The following is an 18,306-nucleotide window of genomic DNA, read 5'->3' as shown; positions in this document are numbered from 1 at the left end:
CAACACACACTTCCCTTTACTCTATGCCATACTTCAAAAATTTATTCAACAACAATACAACATGCTTATAACAATCCTAGCCTCACAAACCGACTCAATATCACAATGCATTAATGGCTTGAACATTTAACATCATAGAGACATCTAATAACGTCACTTATCATTTGCGAAATCATGTGCCCTCACAACAAGAACAAAAGAGTAAGTTGAATTCTCACATTCGAATCAAATTCTCAAATATATTGCAAGGATTCACATATATCAATGAAATTCCTCACTCTCACAAAGAAGTCACATGCATGCACAAAGTACAATAGGCTTGCCCATTATGTAAACCTCTACTAATGTAGGCTTGCTCAATCTAAAATCAATTAGAAATTTTTCATGGTTGTAATGTGGGCTAAGGGAAGGGTAAGATATATTTTGGATTACTGGTTCATCCTTCTAAGTACTTTAACACATCACATAATAAACTTCAAGCGCAAATTCTTCAATCCACTTCAATTTCACAAACAAGATCACCCCAAAAATATTCCTTCTTTCTTTAAGCACTACTTTACTTTATACCCCACTAGCAAGAACAAGACAATAATTTATTCATCTATATTTTGCTTTCTTTTCTTTTTTTTTTCTACTATTGTTTTTTCCTTTTCAGTTTTTCGCTAGTGGTGTATTATTTTACAAAATAAGTGCACCCTTCTTTCTTTCATTGGTTCCACTCGAAAGCCACCCCATACTTAGTTCTTACTTTTTCTAGCGCTCATTTCACAATTAAAGTGCTTTAAGAGGTAAAAGGATCAAAATAATTTCAAATAAGAACAAAATAGTATAGGCTCATAATGTGGGTGTCAAATAAAAGTCTATAGGCTCAAAAGAGTTACTAGGGATAGATTTTATTTGTGGTAGACATTAAGTTCAAAAAAGATCAAAGAAAGCTTAAAATCATTTTTCAAACCAAGCACGCCTAGGATTTCGCTTCAACTCACATGTCGGGCCAGTTCTAGACTCAGTTACAATGACATGGACTACACAAGAAGATCTCACCACACATGGCACATGATTCACTAAGGACGGTTCTATTCCGATTCTCAAACAATTGCAAGTATTCACGGAGCCACAAAATATTAAGCATCAAGCATAAAGTGAACACAAGACAATAAAACGAGACATATGCGTCAATAGACATGCTATCTAACTCAACAAGTCATAAGCAACTTCAAACCATAGGGAAGGTAATACACATGCTACTATCAAACAAGTCAAAAGGGCGCCTAGAAATTTCATTTTTCTTATTTAATTTCAAAAATCCTATTCTACTCTAAAAATAAAAAACTATTACCCGATTCAAACTACATCCCATGGAAAAGAACCGAGGCATAAAGAAAAGTCACGGGAGATTATTAATACCTACAAAAATAAAATGATTATTTTTGGATTTTTTATTTTTTTTGGGTGTTTTTGGTCAGACTTTAAACCCTTAAAAACATTGTCTAGGATATCCATCGTCGGGAAAAGTTCAATCTTTTTTCGTTTTTCTAAAAAAGCCCTATTCAATTAAACTAATACAACTAAAATAGCATAAAAAGTCACCAAGACAATCTCCTCACCCCCACACTTTTGTAATGACCCAACCGGTCATTTTAACTTTTATAAACCCGTTCCCTAAAATAAAACTCCCCGAACATACTTTTATTGATTTATGACTTGCGAGGATAGTTGGTTCGGGATTTGGAAGCGTATGGGTTGAAATCGGAACACTTGGTTCCTTAAGTTAGCTTTAAATGACAAGTTTGACTTCGGTCAATATTTTGGAAAAACGAACCCGGAATCGGGATTTGACAGTTCCAATAGGTTCGTATGAAAATTTTGGACTTGAGCGTATGTCCGAATCGGGTTTTGGATAACTCGGGTGCATTTTGATGCTTAATAGTAAAAATTAACTATTTGAAGGTTTAAAATTTCTTTAAATTTGGTTTGGAGTAGGATTTTGAGTAATTGAAGTCCGTTTGGAATTCCGAGTTTGGGAATAGTTCCGTATAGTGATTTAAGGGCACGCAAAATTTCGTGTCATTCCAAGTAGTTTAAGTATATTTCGGCGCATTGGAAGTAAATTGAAAAACTTGAAAATTTTAAGTTTGAATAAATTTGATGTTATTTTACGTGTTCCGAGAGTTCGAGCGAGTCCGTTTTTTGATTTCAAACTTGTTGGTATGTTCGGGCGGGGCCCCGGGGGCCCCGAGTGTTAATCGGACGAGGCTCAGATCAATTTTTGGAAAAACTTGAAGAAGAGCTGAAGTCTTCTGCTTTTGATATGTTCGCACCTGCGCTTGGACAGCCGCATGTGCGACTCTCGCAGATGCGAGGTTTATGCGCAGAAGCGAAAAAGGGAAGGGAGGCCTGCCATCGCAGGTGCGGAATCTCGGGCGCACCTGCGAACGCGCAGGTGCGAGAAAAAGAGCGCAGATGCGGAAACTGGGCAGCCAAGCTAAGCTCGCACCTGCGAGGTTTTTTCGCAGGTGCCTCTTTCACAGGTGCGAAAGACCTGTTTGGCATAAAGCTTAAAAGAACGGGAATTCACCATTTTTGCCCGTTTTCTCTCCACATTTGGGCGATTTCAGAGCTTTTGAGAGCAGGTTTCAACTAGCAATTTGAAAGTAAGTTAATTCTACACCCCTTGAGTTAAATACATAGATTATAAGTAGATTATAACTAGTAAATCTTAGAAATCAAAGAATTAGATGAAAAATCTAAATTTTTATAAAAGTGAGATTTTAACCACGAAAATAGTTATGGAATTGGCTAGAAATTATATATTCAAGTTCTTGATATTATGGGTAACGTTTTCATCCATAAATTTCCAGAATCCAAGCACGTGGGCCCGGGGTAAATTTTAGGAATTTTATCATTTTGGATAGGGTAATTTATTTAATAGATGAATTTCGAATTATTGAACATATATTAAATTTTATATAACTTTTGAATAGTTTCGGACTTTTCGACATTGAATCGAGAATTTTACGCGACGCGATAATCGGAAAGTGGACTTTGAGACGGGGTAAGTCTCTTGTCTAATCTTGTGAGGGAAAAATTACCCCATAGGGATTAAATTGAATATTGTTGCTAATTGCGGGGGCTACGTACGCACGAGGTGACGAGAGTCCGTGCGTAGCTACTATAAATGCTAAAGTCCGGGTAGTTTAGGACTTAGAGCATGAGTTACTCATGTAAATTGTATTCCTTGACTAATTAATATTAATTGATATATATGAATATATTGTGAATTGGTAGATAAAGATATTAAAGGATGAAAATCTCATATGCTTGATTTTCTATTTAAATCAATTAATTGTTAAAAGAAATTGTTCTCCTCCCGAATTTATCTTATAATAAATATACTCTCCTTCCGGAGGTACACAAAAATGTCCTCCTTTCTTGAAAAATCCTTGAAATTTAATGAATTATTATTCTTGCTTGTTAAAGAATTAATTGTTATTCCTGTAAATGATATTTAATTGATAAATTAGAAATTATTTGAATTTAAGAAATTTAATTAATATATTGAGAATTGTTGCATTTGAAGGAATTTAATTATTTTTGCTTATTAAATAAATTATTTTAAATTCTGTAAATCATGCTGATTTAAATATCCTAGTTGTATTTCAATTATTATTATTGACCCATAGTGAGTGTCAAAGTCGGCCATCTCGTCTCTACCACTTCGAGATTAGGCTTGATACTTACTGGGTACACGTTGTTTACGTACTAATACTACACTTGCTGTACTTTTTGTGCAGGACCTGAGGCAAGTACTAGTGGGGGACCTATCGTCTTACACCAACGTTATCCAGGGGCATAATGGTGAGCTGCCTTTCTGATCCGTTCTGCAACTACTAGTGTCTCTCCTTGTATTTTTTATTCTGTCTATTTTTATTTCAGACAGTATTTGAGGTTTTGTATAATCTACTAGATACTCATACACTTGTGACACCAGGTCTTGGCACATACATTGGTAGAATTTGGTATTTTATTTTTTTATTGGTTTTTAATTTTGTCAATGTATGCTTAATTTATTAAGTTGGCTTGCCTAGCTGTAGTGTTGGCGCCATCATGACCTATAGGTGAAATTGGATCGTGACAACATGGTATCAGAACACTAGGTTCACGTAGGTCTCACAAGTTATGAGCATGCCTAATAGAGTTTTGCGGATCGGTACGGAGACATCTATACTTATCTTCGAGAGGCTACAGGGTGTTAGGAAATTACCTTTCTTCATATTCCATCGTACAATTGATGTAGTTCTAAATATCCTTCTCTTATTCTCTCTCAGATGGTGAGAACGCGCTCGAATGAGGTTCCAGGCCAGGGAAGAGCTACTCCGCCAGTTGCTAGAGGCCGAGGCAGAGGCCGAGGGAGGGCTCCAGCCCGTGGTAGAGGGCGAGGACATCCCAGGACTATTCCAGTTATGCCGCCAGTGGGTCCAGCAGAGAACCCCATTGTTGAGGAACAGGATGAGGTGCCTGTGGCAGAGCTAGCTCCGGTGGATTTCACATCTGCACCGGGATTTCAGGATGTCATGGGTCGTATGCTGCGATTCATGGACAATATGACTCAGGCCGGTTTATTTCCGGCAGACCCAGCCACATCTCAGGCGGGCGGGGGAGCATAGACCCCTACCGCGCAGGCTCATGGACAGACAACTACTGTATATCAGACCCAGGGTGCACTACTCGTGGGTGGAGCCCAGCCAGTGGCAGCAGCTACACCTGAGCCTAGGCCAGCTGTAGCCGCCGATCCTCAGAAATTATTGGACCGATGGACTAGACTACATCCTCCTATCTTCGGGGGTGAGCGACATGAGGATCCACAGGACTTCATTGATCATTGCAGGGACAGACTGCACAACATGAGGATATTGGAATTTCATGGGGTTGACTTTGCTACTTTTCAACTAGAGGGCAATGCCCGTAGATGGTGGAAATCTTATGTTCTTGGCAGAACAGCAGATTCTCCTCCTATGACTTGGGATAGGTTCACCCGTATCTTCCTGGACAGGTATATTCTACCCTCCCAGAGGGAAGAGTTGCGATTTCAGTTTGAGCAGCTCCAGCAGGGTCAGATGTCAGTGACTGATTATGAGGCGAGGTTTTTTGAATTATCTCGCCATGCATTTATGATACTCCCTACTAAGGCGGAGAGAGTGCGGAGGTTTTAAGCCGGTTTACATACTGGTATTCAGGTCACTATGGCTCGAGAGGTTGAGATAAGTACTTCTTATGAGCGAGTTGTGGAAATAGCCTGGAGGATTGAAGGTGTGCGTCAGTGGAGCCGAGAGCAGATTATGAGAGATAAGCGGTTCAGGTACTCTGGAGAGTTCAGAGGTGCTCCGTCTGGGGGCAGAGGTCAGTTCGTAAGGGGGCAGTCCAGCAGACTCCCATTTCTAGCACCACCACCTCCTCGAGGTGCTCCAGTGCGACCTTATCTCAGTGTTATACCAGAGAGTTCCTACCGCCCACCAACTATTCAGGGTCCTCCCAGTGGGTATTCAGTTCCCCAGGGCCAGACACTTAGTCAGCAGCCCATCGCACCGAAGAGTTGTTACGAGTGCAGGGATCCCAGTCACATGCGGAAGTTTTGCCCCAGGCTTTGGGGTAGACTAGTATAGCAGGGTCAACAACCTATGCTTACCGGACCAATTGCTCCACCAGTAGTCCGACCATCAATAGGTGGAGGACAAGTAGGTAGGGGCCGTCCTAGAGGTGGAGGTTAGCCAGTTGGCGCTCCAGCTCAGTTCTATGCTTTTTCGGCTAGACCAGATGCAGAGGCCTCAGATGCTGTGATTATAAGTATTATTTCTTTTTGCGGCAAAGATGCCTCAGTATTATTTGATCCAGGATCCACGTATTCATATGTGACATCTCTATTTGCTCCATTCCTGGGTGTTTCTCGTGAGTCCTTGAGTACTCCTATTTATGTGTCCACTCCTGTAGGCAATTCTGTTATTGTGAACCGGATCTACCGGTCTTGTATTATTACATTTTGTGGTTATAAAACTAGAGCGGATCTCTTATTGCTCGAGATGATCGATTTTGAAATTATTCTGGGTATGGACTGGTTATCTCCATATCATGCTATTCTAGATTGTTATGCCAAAACTGTTACCTTGGCTATTCCATCTTTGCCTAGGTTGGAGTGGAAGGGTTCGTCAGTTAGTTCATTTAATCGGGTTATTTATTTTATAAAGGCTCAACACATAGTTGAGAAGGGTTGTTTGGCTTATCTAGCCTATGTTTGGGATACTACTGCAGAGACTCCAGCTATTGATTCAGTGCCAGTAGTTCGGGAGTTCTCTGATGTATTTCCTTCAGATCTTCCAGGTATGCCACCTGATCGTGATATTGATTTTGTATTGACTTGGCTCCAGATACCCAGCCTATATCTATTTCACCGTATCGTATGGCTCCGAAAGAATTGAAAGAGTTGAAAGAACAGCTTGAAGAGTTACTAGCCAAAGGGTTCATCAGACCGAGTGTATCGCCTTGGGGTGCACCAGTATTATTTGTGAAGAAGAAAGATGGCACAATGCGAATGTGTATTGACTATTGCCAATTGAACAAAGTTACTATTAAGAACAAGTACCCGTTGCCACGTATTGATGATCTATTTGACCAGTTGTAGGGTGCTAGGGTGTTCTCTAAGATTGACTTGAGGTCGGGGTATCATCAGTTGAAGATTCGAGATTCGGATGTTCCGAAAACTGCTTTCCGTACTAGATATGGTCATTATGAGTTTCTGGTAATGTCTTTCAGTTTGACTAATGCCTCGGCATCGTTTATGGATCTGATGAACATGGTATTCAGGCCATATATTGATTCGTTTGTCATTATCTTCATTGATGACATTTTGATCTACTCGCGCAGTAAGGAGGAACAAGAGCAACATATGAGAGTAGTGCTTCAGACATTGCGGGAACAAAAGCTATATGCTAAGTTCTCTAAATGTGAGTTCTGGCTTGAGTCTGTAGCATTTTTGGGACATATTGTATCGGGTGATGGTATTAAGGTTGATCCCAAAATGATTGAGGCAGTTTAGAATTGGCATCATCCCACTTCGGCGACTGAGATCAGGAGTTTTTTGGGTTTAGCAGGTTATTATCGTCGATTCGTGGAAGGTTTTTCATCTATTGCAGCACCTTTGACCAAATTAACCCAGAAGGGTGTTCAGTTCTGATGGTCCGATAATTGTGAGTCAAGCTTTCAGAAGCTCAAGACAGCATTGACTACAGCACCAATGTTAGTGTTACCTTCTGGTCCGAGGATGTATACAGTGTATTGCAACGCTTCACGCGTTGGTTTGGGTTGTGTATTAATGCAGGAAGGGCGAGTTATTGCATATGCTTCACGTCAGTTGAAGCCCCACGAGCAGAATTATCCGGTACATGATTTGGAGTTAGATGCGATTGTTCACACCCTTAAGATTTGGAGGCATTATCTTTATGGGGTGTCCTGTGAAGTTTACACTGATCATCACAGTTTGCAGCATTTGTTCAAGCAGAGGGACCTAAATTTGAGGCAGCGTAGATGGCTGAAATTACTAAACGATTATGATATTACTATCCTATATCATCCAGGTAAAGAAAATTGAAGATGCCTTGAGTAGAAAGGCGGAAAGTATGGGTAGTTTGGCTTTCATTTCAGTAGAAGAGAGGCCATTAGCTTTGGATATCCAGTCCTTGGCCAACAGACTTGTGCGGCTATATATTTCAGAGCCCAGCCGAGTTCTTGCATATGTCGTAGCTCAGTCTTCACTATTTGAGCAGATCAAGGTTCGCCAGTATGATGACCCACACTTAATGGTGCTTTGAGAAACGGTACTACGAGGTGGTGCCAAGGAAGTTACTATTGGTGAGGATGGTGTTTTGCGACTCCAGGATCGTCTGTGTGTTCCTAATGTGGATGAACTGAGGAAAACGATCCTGGAGGAGGGACACAGTTCTCGGTACTCTATTCATCCAGGTGCTACGAAGATGTATCGTGACTTGAGGCAGCATTATTGGTGGCGACGAATGAAAAAGGACATAGTTGAGTATGTAGCTAAGTGTCTAAATTGCCAGCAAGTTAAATATGAGCACCAGAGGCCAGGTAGCCTACTTCAGCAGATGACTATACCAGAATGGAAATGAGAACGCATCACTATGGACTTTGTAGTTGGGTTGCCGCAGACCTTGAGGAAGTTTGATGCAGTTTGGGTGTTTGTTGACAGGTTGACCAAGTCAGCACATTTTATTCCTGTTGTGACTACGTATACTTCAGAGAGGTTGGCCTAGATTTATATTCAGGATATAGTTCGGTTGCACGGTGTGCCAATTTCCATCATATCAGATAGAGGCCCTCAGTTTACTTCACATTTTTGGAGAGCAGTACAGAATGAATTAGGGACCCGTGTAGAGCTCAACACAGCCTTTCATCTACAAATTGACGGGCAGTCAGAGCGGACAGTTTAGATTTTGGAGGATATGCTCAGGGCATGTGTGATTGACTTTGGAGGTCAGTGGGATCATTTCCTGCCTTTGGTCAAGTTTGCTTATAATAACAGTTACCAATCCAGCATCGAGATGGCTCCATTTGAGGCTTTATATGGCCGTCGATGCCGTTCACCTATCGGATGGTATGAGCCCGGTGAGGCTAAGTTATATGGTACTGATTTGGTAAGGGATGCCTTGGAGAAGGTAAAGTTGATTCAGGAGCGACTTCGTATAGCACATTCCAGATATAAGAGTTACGCGGATCAGAAAGCGCGTGATTTATCATTTATGGTAGGTGAAAAAATTCTCTGGAAGGTTTCGCCGATGAAGGGAATTATGAGATTTGGGAAGAAGGGCAAGTTGAGCCCAAGGTTTATAGGCCCATTTGAGGTGTTGAGACGAGTTGGGGAGGTTGCTTATGAGCTTGCATTGCCTCCCAGTCTATCGGGAGTTCATCTGGTTTTTCATGTATCTATGCTCCGGAAGTATCATGCTGACCTATCACATGCATTGGACTTCAGCACAGTTCAGCTAGATAAGAGTTTGGGTTATGAAGAAGAGCCATTTGCCATTGTTGATAAACAAGTTCGCCAGTTGAGGTCCAAGAGGATTCTGCACTAAGGGTCCAGTGGAGGGGCCAACCAGTCGAGGAAGCGATTGGGAGGCCTAGGAGGACATGCAGAGCAAATATCCACACTTATTTAACACTCCAGGTATTATTCTAAACCCGTTCGAGGACGAATGTTTATTTAAGAGGTGGAGAATGTAATGACCCAACCTGTCATTTTAACTTTTAGAAACCCGTTCCCTAAAATAAAACTCCCCGAACATGCTTTTATTTATTTACGACTTGCGGGGATGGTTGGTTCGGGATTTGGAAGCGTAAGGGTTGAAATCGGAACACTTGGTTCCTTAAGTTATCTTTAAATGGACAAGTTTGACTTCGGTCAACATTTTGAGAAAATGATCCCGGAATCGGGATTTGACGGTTCCAATAGGTTTGTATGATGATTTTGGACTTGGGCGTATCTTCGAATTGGATTTTGGATAACCCGGGAGCGTTTTGACGCTTAATAGTAAAAATCAACTATTTGACGGTTTAAAACTTCTTTAAATTTGGTTTGGAGTAGGATTTTGAGTAATTGAAGTCCGTTTGGAATTTCGAGTTTGGGAATAGTTCCGTATAGTGATTTAAGACTTGCACACAAAAGTTCGTGTCATTCCGAGTAGTTTAAGTATATTTCGGCGCATTGGAAGTAAATTGAAAAACTTAAAATCCTTAAGTTTGAATCAATTTGGTTGAGGGTATGATTCTTAGATTTGATATTGTTTTACGCGTTCCGAGAGTTCGAGCGAGTCCGTTTTATGATTTCAAACGTGTTGGTATGTTCAGGCGGGCTCCCGGGGGCCCCGAGTGTTAATCGGACGAGGCTCGGATCAATTTTTGGAAACACTTGAAGAAGAGCTGAAGTCTTCTGCTTCTGATATGTTCGCACCTGCGCTTGGACAGCCACATGTGTGACTCTCGCAGATGCGAGGTTTAGGCGCAGAAGCGAAAAAGGGAAGGGAGGCCTGCCATCGCAGGTGCAGAATCTCGGGCGCACGTGCGAACGCGCACGTGCGAGAAAAAGAGCACAGATGCGGAAACTGGGCAGCCAAGCTAAGCTCGCACCTGCGAGGTTTTTCCGTAGGTGCGGTACCTCTTTCGCAGGTGCGAAAGACCTGTTTGGCGGAAAGCTTAAAAGAACGAGAATTCACCATTTTTGTCTGTTTTCTCTCCACATTTGGGCGATTTCAGAGCTTTTAAGAGGGGGGAGGGGGGGGGGAGGGGTGGTTCAACTAGCAATTTGAAGGTAAGTTAATTCTACACCCCTTGAGTTAAATATATAGATTATAAGTAGATTATAACTAGTAAATCTTAGAAATCAAAGAATTAAATGAAAAACCTAGACTTTTATAAAAGTGAGATTTTAACCACGGAAAAAGTTATGGAATTGGGTAGAAATTATATATTCAAGTTCTTGAGATTATGGGTAACGTTTTCATCCGAAAATTTCCAGAATCCGAGTACGTGGGCCCGGGGTGAATTTTAAAAATTTTACCATTTTGGATAGGGTAATTTATTTAATAGATGAATTTCGAATTATTGAACATATATTAATTATTTTATATAACGTTTGGATAGTTTCGGATTTTTCGGCATTGAATCAAGAATTTTACGCGACGCGATAATCGGTAAGTGGACTTTGAGACGAGGTAAGTCTCTTGTCTAATCTTGTGAGGGGGAAATTACCCCATAGGGATTAAATTGAATATTGTTGCTAATTGCGGGGGCTACGTACGCATGAGGTGACGAGAGTCCATGCGTAGCTACTATAAATGCTAAATTCCGGGTAGTTTATGACTTAAAGCATGAATTACTTGTGTAAATTGTATTCCTTGACTAATTAATATTAATTGATATATATATATATGAATATATTGTGAATTGTTAGATAAAGATATTAAAGGATGGAAATCTCATATGCTTGATTTTCTGTTTAAATCAATTAATTGTTAAAAAAAATTATTCTCCTTCCGAATTTATCTTATAATAAATATACTCTCCTTCCGGAGGAACACAAAAATGTCCTCCTTTCTTGTGGAGCGGGCCGAACGCCTCGGCAGGATAGATGCATTTATGGATCACGTTGCACGTCCCTCGTCAGTGTACACGGCACTCTGGATCGGGCCGTATGTCCTCAGCAGAAATCGTGCTTAATAATAATAATAATTACACGATACTTTAATAGTTTATTTCAGCTTACGAACCTAATTGATAAATTGAAAAATTCTTGGAATTTAATGAATTATTATTCTTGCTTGTTAAAGAATTAATTGTTATTCCTATAAATGATATTTAATTGATAAATTGGAAATTATTTGAATTTAAGGAATTTAATTAATATATTGAGAATTGTTGCATTTGAAGGAATTTGATTATTTCCGCTGATTAAATAAATTATTTTAAATTTTGTAAATCATGCTGATTTAAATATCCTAGTTGTATTTCAATTATTATTATTGACCCATAGTGAGTGTCAAAGTCGGTCATCTCGTCTCTACCACTTCGAGATTAGGCTTGATACTTACTGGGTACACGTTGTTTACGTACTCATACTACACTTGCTGCACTTTTTGTGCAGGACCTGAGGCAAGTACTAGTGGGGGACCTATCGTCTTACACCCACGTTATCCATGGGCATAGTGATGAGATGCCTTTCTGATCCGATCTGCAGCTTCTAGTGTCTCTCCTTGTATATTTCATTCTGTCTATTTTTATTTCAGACAGTATTTGAGGTTTTGTATAATCTACTAGATGCTCATACACTTGTGACACTAGGTCTTGGCACACACATTGGTAGAATTTGGTGTTTTATTATTTTTTTGGTTTTAAATTTTGTCAATGTATGCTTAATTTATTAAGTTGGCTTGCCTAGCTGTAGTGTTGGGCGCTATCACAACTTATAGGTGAAATTGGGTTGTGACAACTTTAAATTGTGCATTTTCCCCAATGCACACCATAACTAATAAGAGGGTAAAAGAAACTCCCTGGTAGGCCAAAGGCCGAAGCACTAGCAGCTCATGGGGTATTCAGACTTCTCCGAGGCCTGGTCCTTCATGCGGGTACCTCACACTTAGTTCCAACCATCTAGTTTGTTGTTGCATCCTTCCAATAGCTTTGCGTTTCATGCTCTATAAAATCAACAATAGACACTACAAAAATAATACAATTAATAAAAAAATAAAAAATAAAAAATAAAAGAAAGTAGTAAAGCTGGATTGCCTCCCAACAAGCGCTTGATTTAATGTCGCGGCACGACGTAAATCACTTTCTGCCTCCACTTCGAACTAATGAATTGGACCCCAAGTTTTGATTCTGCTCTATGATCATGCTCTTGGGGCGATACAAATTGTTGCGAGCCAAAAATTAAATGATTCTTTATGCACTTTTTGGCTTTCAACCGAGGAGTGTCACTTTGCCTAGACGACCTTGAAAACTTCAGAATATAGAGCTCATCTAGCTCTTCCTTTGACTCCTGCATTGGGTCATACAGAACAATTTCCATTTCATCATCTGAACATAATGTAAAGAGGTGTTTGGAATGAGGCCCAACGCGCTCCAATACATGAACTTCAAGATTTTCAACCTCCTCAATACCAATCACACTAGAGTCAACTAAATTTGTATCTTCAACGTCCCTGGTTGACTCTAGTATTACTTCTTCAACATCGGCATCCTCAAATTCTAGTTGGTTATATTGTTGGTTTTCTACTCTGACCTCCTCCATTAGAACCTCAATTTCGGTATCTAATTCATGATTTTCTTAGCTACTATCCACAATATTGTCTCGTTGAGCATTAAATGCTTCAAATAGTTGACTCACCTGTGCCTCCAGGTTGCGAATAACAACATCTTGCCTTTGTATGTGTAGTTGTTTCTCATTATTTTGTTCCACAAGGCACCTTAGTATATCCTTGATCTCTTTCAGGTCATCATCCTTGGGTTCTTTGTTCCTATTAACTTCACAAGAAAAAGAAGAACCATCAAAGTAAGGGGTTGGAAAAACAATAAGAAATATAAGCACAACCATGAAAGTGACCATCTTGACCACCACACATATCACACACATTCCACACATAAGATTGAGTTGGTGCACATAACTCGTTCTCGGGAATATTTTGATAATTTTGCCACAGGTGGGTTCCTCCACTATATGCGTAAGGAGGATCAAAAGTAGAACTACCAACATCAAAACTCTCATAATTCCAAGTTGACATGTCTCTCAAGTCAAAAATAAAAATTTTAAAAAAAATCAAATACTAAAAAAATAAAATAAAACTTCAAACTTGAAACCTAGCAATATGTACACCTACAACTACACCGTTAGTTCCCTGGTAACGGCACCAAAATTTGATCACGTCCAACTCTAGTCCTAAAAAGGATAAGCGGTCGTTGCCAATATAATCCGGTCTAAAAGTTCAGATGTCGAATCCCACAGAGAACTAAGGCTTAGCTACAGTTGTTCAATATCGCAAAGAAACACAAGTTCAAATAATTTTCTAGTTATAAAGATTTGATTTTTATTTATACTAATTAAATAACAAATATTATAAAGCAGCAAAATTATCAACTAACAAGGATAAAATTGGAGACAAGCCTAAGGAGGTCTAGAGTTGTGATTTTCCCAATTGTCGAAATTCTTCTTGCTACCTTTTCTATAATTTCGCCTAAGTATTCTCTACCGATCGTGAGTACTTTGGGTGTCGTAATTCTCTTCCGAGCAACTACCACAATTTACTAGACATATTCTTCCGAACTACGCTAGTTGGCACTAATTCACCGCTTACTAAGATTGCACCAAGATTTTGTTATTCCTAATACCACCTTTAAACCCTCTGTATTGATTCCTCACATACGTTAGGAGTGATGTTGTTCAATAACTACCTAAATATGTATCCTTTTTCAGGCAATACATACTAAATAGGCACAATCAATTGATGGCCATTCAATCAACAACAATAAATACGTAGTTGAACAAGTAGAGAAATCCAACGACTCAATTATATAAAAACATAACAAGAATTCATCCTACAAAAGGTTTCATCAAAACCCTAGATAACAAATTAGCTATTCATAATTGTATGCAAAACTACAATACTAGAATTCATAACCAATAATGAAAATAGGAAGAAGGAAGTGAAAAACTCGTAGAAGAATTCTCCGCCTTGCTCCTAGTGTGTTCTTGCCTCCTTAAGTTGAATACCCGTTCAAAAACGTCTCCCTTTTGGTCAAATCTGCTCTAAAAATGTCCTCCTCCATTCAGACATGTTTAGGGAGTTTTTATAGGCTAGGGTTGAAGTCCTTGAGTCCAAATCCGAGTCAGAGTCTTTTAAGTTGCGACTTTTAATTATCGGGTTGTAGACCTCACGAGGCCAGGCTTATAGCGCGGTCAAGCTGGCTATAGACCTCGCGAAGCCTGATCTGTAGCGCGATCAAGCTGGCTATAGATCTCGCAAAGCCTGGTCTGTAGCACGGTCAAGCTGGCTATAGAACTCACGAAGCCTGGTTTGTAGCACGGTAGAGTAGACTATAGAGGTGGCTTTACTTGGCATGTAGCACGATTTGGGTACTTGATGCTTTTGCGCTCTTTTCTTGCATTTTTTGTCCTCTTTTTGTGCAACTTTCATTCGACTATTTTCTCCGATGTTCCTACACATAAAACCACACAATTTAGCTCAAATGTCGCACAATTAATCACTAAACCAGTAAAATATAGGGCAAGTAATGTATTAAAAATATAGTATTTTGGCCTAACATCAGATCTATTAAAGCTATTATAATTAATTAGCAAACAAAAGAAACCACTATATTGAGAACACTTACTAAGAATACTTGAGCAACCGGAACACTGAATTTAAAATATCTCTTCTCTAATAAGATTGAATACGTGAGTATTTATCTGTAAAATTCTGTAATCCTCCGAATTAAAGTCGGGCTTTGTTGTATTTTATCATGATGGCACATGGAGTACTTAATTAAAAATTCTGCAGTCAAACACCTGTAAGAATTAATAATTTTCATCAAGTATAAAATCAAAAATAAAAAACGTTCCAACACAATGTAACCAAAAAATAATTTTCAATTGTGTAATTCGTAATCAACAGGTCTGACTTCTTTATCAAATCATACTATAGTTTACATGGTGTTATGAGATTAAGAAATAACGAAAGCAAAAAAAATAATCATACAAAATGCAAGAAAAAAGACTTAATCAGAACCAAAACAGAAGAAAAAAACAAAATAAAGAAAAACGGCATGTTAGATTCTAAATCAACTAAATTTAAAGGACTTGACATAAAAGTATAACAATCCGTCTGGTTGTTTTGTATATTTGAGCCCCATTCCCCTACTTGATATTTTTCCGTATGTGTACATGATGTTTGATGATTTGCATGAATGTTTGGGTTGGTCTCGGGAAGGTTTGAGAATGATTGGAACACTTAGTTTTATTTTTGGAAGCTTAAGTTGTAAGAGTTTACCAATATTTGACTTTTGAGTAGACGATCTCGCATTGGTGATTTGATGATTCCAATAGGATTGTATGGTGATTTTGGACTTAGGCGTATATCCAAAATTGGATTGGAGGTTCCTAGGATGTTTTGGCTCTATTTGCCGAAAGTTGGCAATTTGAAGGTTTGGTGAGTTTATATGTTTGATCGGAAGTTGATTTTGATGATAACAGACTCGGATTTTGTTTTCAGAACTTGAAATAGGTTCATTTATTGGTTTGGAACTTGTATGTAAATTTTGGTTGTGATCCAAGTTGGTTAGACATAAATCAAACGCTTGGTTGGAAGTTTTAAAATTCTTGATCTTAAGAGTTATGTAACTTGAGTTTTGATGTGTGATTCGTGATTATAGATATTATTGTGATGTTCTAAACTTTGGAGTAAGTTTAGATTAGGTATTCAAACTTATTAGTATAATTAGATGGGGCTTCGGAGAGCTATGGTGTGTTTTGAATGGGTTCTAGACCATTTTTGGTGTTAATCGCAATTCTGGTGCTGGTGTGTTGCACCTGTGAGGTGGTTAGGTGCGCAAATGCAATGTCGTACCTGCGGATGTGATTGGCATAGATGCAGGCTGGAGTTGGGAGCTAAAGGACCTTGTGCGAAGGTTGTAGCGCAAAAGCGAATTTCGGTCGCATCTGCGTAATCGCAGAAGCGAAGTTTTAGCTCCGCAGGTGCGAGGGGGTCAGTTGCTTGATGATGCTCGCAGAAGCGAGGTTTTGGCCGCAGAAGCAGCATCGCAGATGCGACATTGAGGGCTGCAGATGTGAGATCCCTGGCAGACCTTTTTTATTTCGAGGGTTTACTCATTTTTTATTATTTAGAGCTTTGGAGCTCGGCTAGAGGCGATATTTTGGAGATTTTAATTACCACTTTGAGGGTAAGTATTTTCTACTTAGATTTAACTATGTATCTCAATTTTCCATGATATTTTCTACTTAGATTTAACTATGTATCTCAATTTTCCATGAATTTGTACACTTAAAATATGGATTTGAAAGAGGAAAAAAATTGAGGTTTTTGTGCTAGATTTTGGAGAGTGAATAACTGAAATTTGAACCTCGATTTGGACTTGGATTTGGATAAAACTCGTATATTTGGACTCGTATTCAAATGATTAATCGAGATTTGTAAGTTTTGTTGGGTTCCGTAAAGCGAGTCCGGACTGACCTTTTGATTGACTTTGTGTAATTGATTATAGATCGAGCATTTATGCTCCGTAATTATTTTCTTTAGCATTATTTGACATCGTAGTGTATTATTTGACTAGAATTGAGCCGTTCGGAGGTCGATTGGTGAGGGAAGGCATTCTTGGAGTATTAATTTTGCTCGTTTAAAGTAAGTATCTTGCCTAATATTGGTTTTAAGGACTACTTGCTTGAATTGTTGATGATGGATACATGCCGAGGGTGACGTACATGCGGGGCATTGAGCATGTGTGAATGCACAGGGTTTTATCCATATTCGAGGTAGTCTTTAGGATGTGTTATGTCTTATTTTGGATACTATGCTTCCGGCTATCATGATCCATATGTTTGTACGACTTCGTGAACTTCTTGATCATGCTAGAGATCATGTGTGGGTTAATTTTCTATTCAAACATGGTAATTGTTATTTTATGACGTACTCGTCTAATCTGAGTTGTAGTAGCATACTTCGCACATGCACATGCTACTTTTTATCCGTTCATGAGTATGTGATTTGATATCCATTGTTCATATACATATATCCTTGTATATGCTTTCTGTGTGATCGACTAAATTGGCAGCACGTGAGTGGTTCGAGCAGGTTGAATTATCATAGCACGTGAGTGGTCAATGCGATTGTTATTATTGCATGTGAGTTATCCGAGGGTCGTCCTCTCATGTTTCTCTCTCGATGACGTACACGTGGTATAAGAAAAACTGATCAGTATTTGATTTTTATATATCTTCTTTATATGCAAACACCTTGGGTATATACTTGATTTTATCGCTTACCTTCTCTATATTCTAGTACTAAAATGTATACATGCCCTTTATGCTTATATTCTCTATATGTTGCTTGCTTGGATAATAGAATCACGGTACATATCTTCTCTATATGTTAACCTATGCTCCTTGACTTGATTATTTATGCATATCTTCTCTATATGCAAATGTTAATAGTTCATTGGTATTAGACGAATATGTTCTCTATATGATGAGTTGTTAAACTGTTATAAGTCTTGCACACATCCTCTCTATGTGCACTGATTGGTTGTACCTGTATTTTATGTTTAGATTTCAGTACTATTGCTGTGTACTTGCATATTTATGAAATGAACAGGTTGTTAAGTGAGTATTATTGGTAATTCTCGTCACTACCTCACTGAGGTTAGTCATGATACTTACTGAGTGTATGGGTTCGGTTGTACTCATACTACATTCTACACTAAATTGTGCAGATTCAGGAGTTGGACCCAGTTGAGCATTGTGAGGTGAGCTATTGCTGCGCTATTGAGACCGAAGTAGAGCTTCTTCCCGATCGCAGTCCCTGGCATCTCTTCCTATCTTTTATTACTGTTGTTATTTTGTAACGACCCGACTTGTCATTTTGAACATTTATGCTCCTTTCAACTATTTGAAATCTTGAATAACTTCATATGATGTATTATGACGTGTGTGAATCATCAGTTTTGATTTCAGGTGTT

The sequence above is a fragment of the Nicotiana tomentosiformis genome, chromosome 10 (assembly GCF_000390325.3).
Source record: "Nicotiana tomentosiformis chromosome 10, ASM39032v3, whole genome shotgun sequence".
In the NCBI taxonomy this organism is placed as follows: domain Eukaryota; kingdom Viridiplantae; phylum Streptophyta; class Magnoliopsida; order Solanales; family Solanaceae; genus Nicotiana; species Nicotiana tomentosiformis.
Note: the sequence above shows the minus strand (reverse complement) of the source record.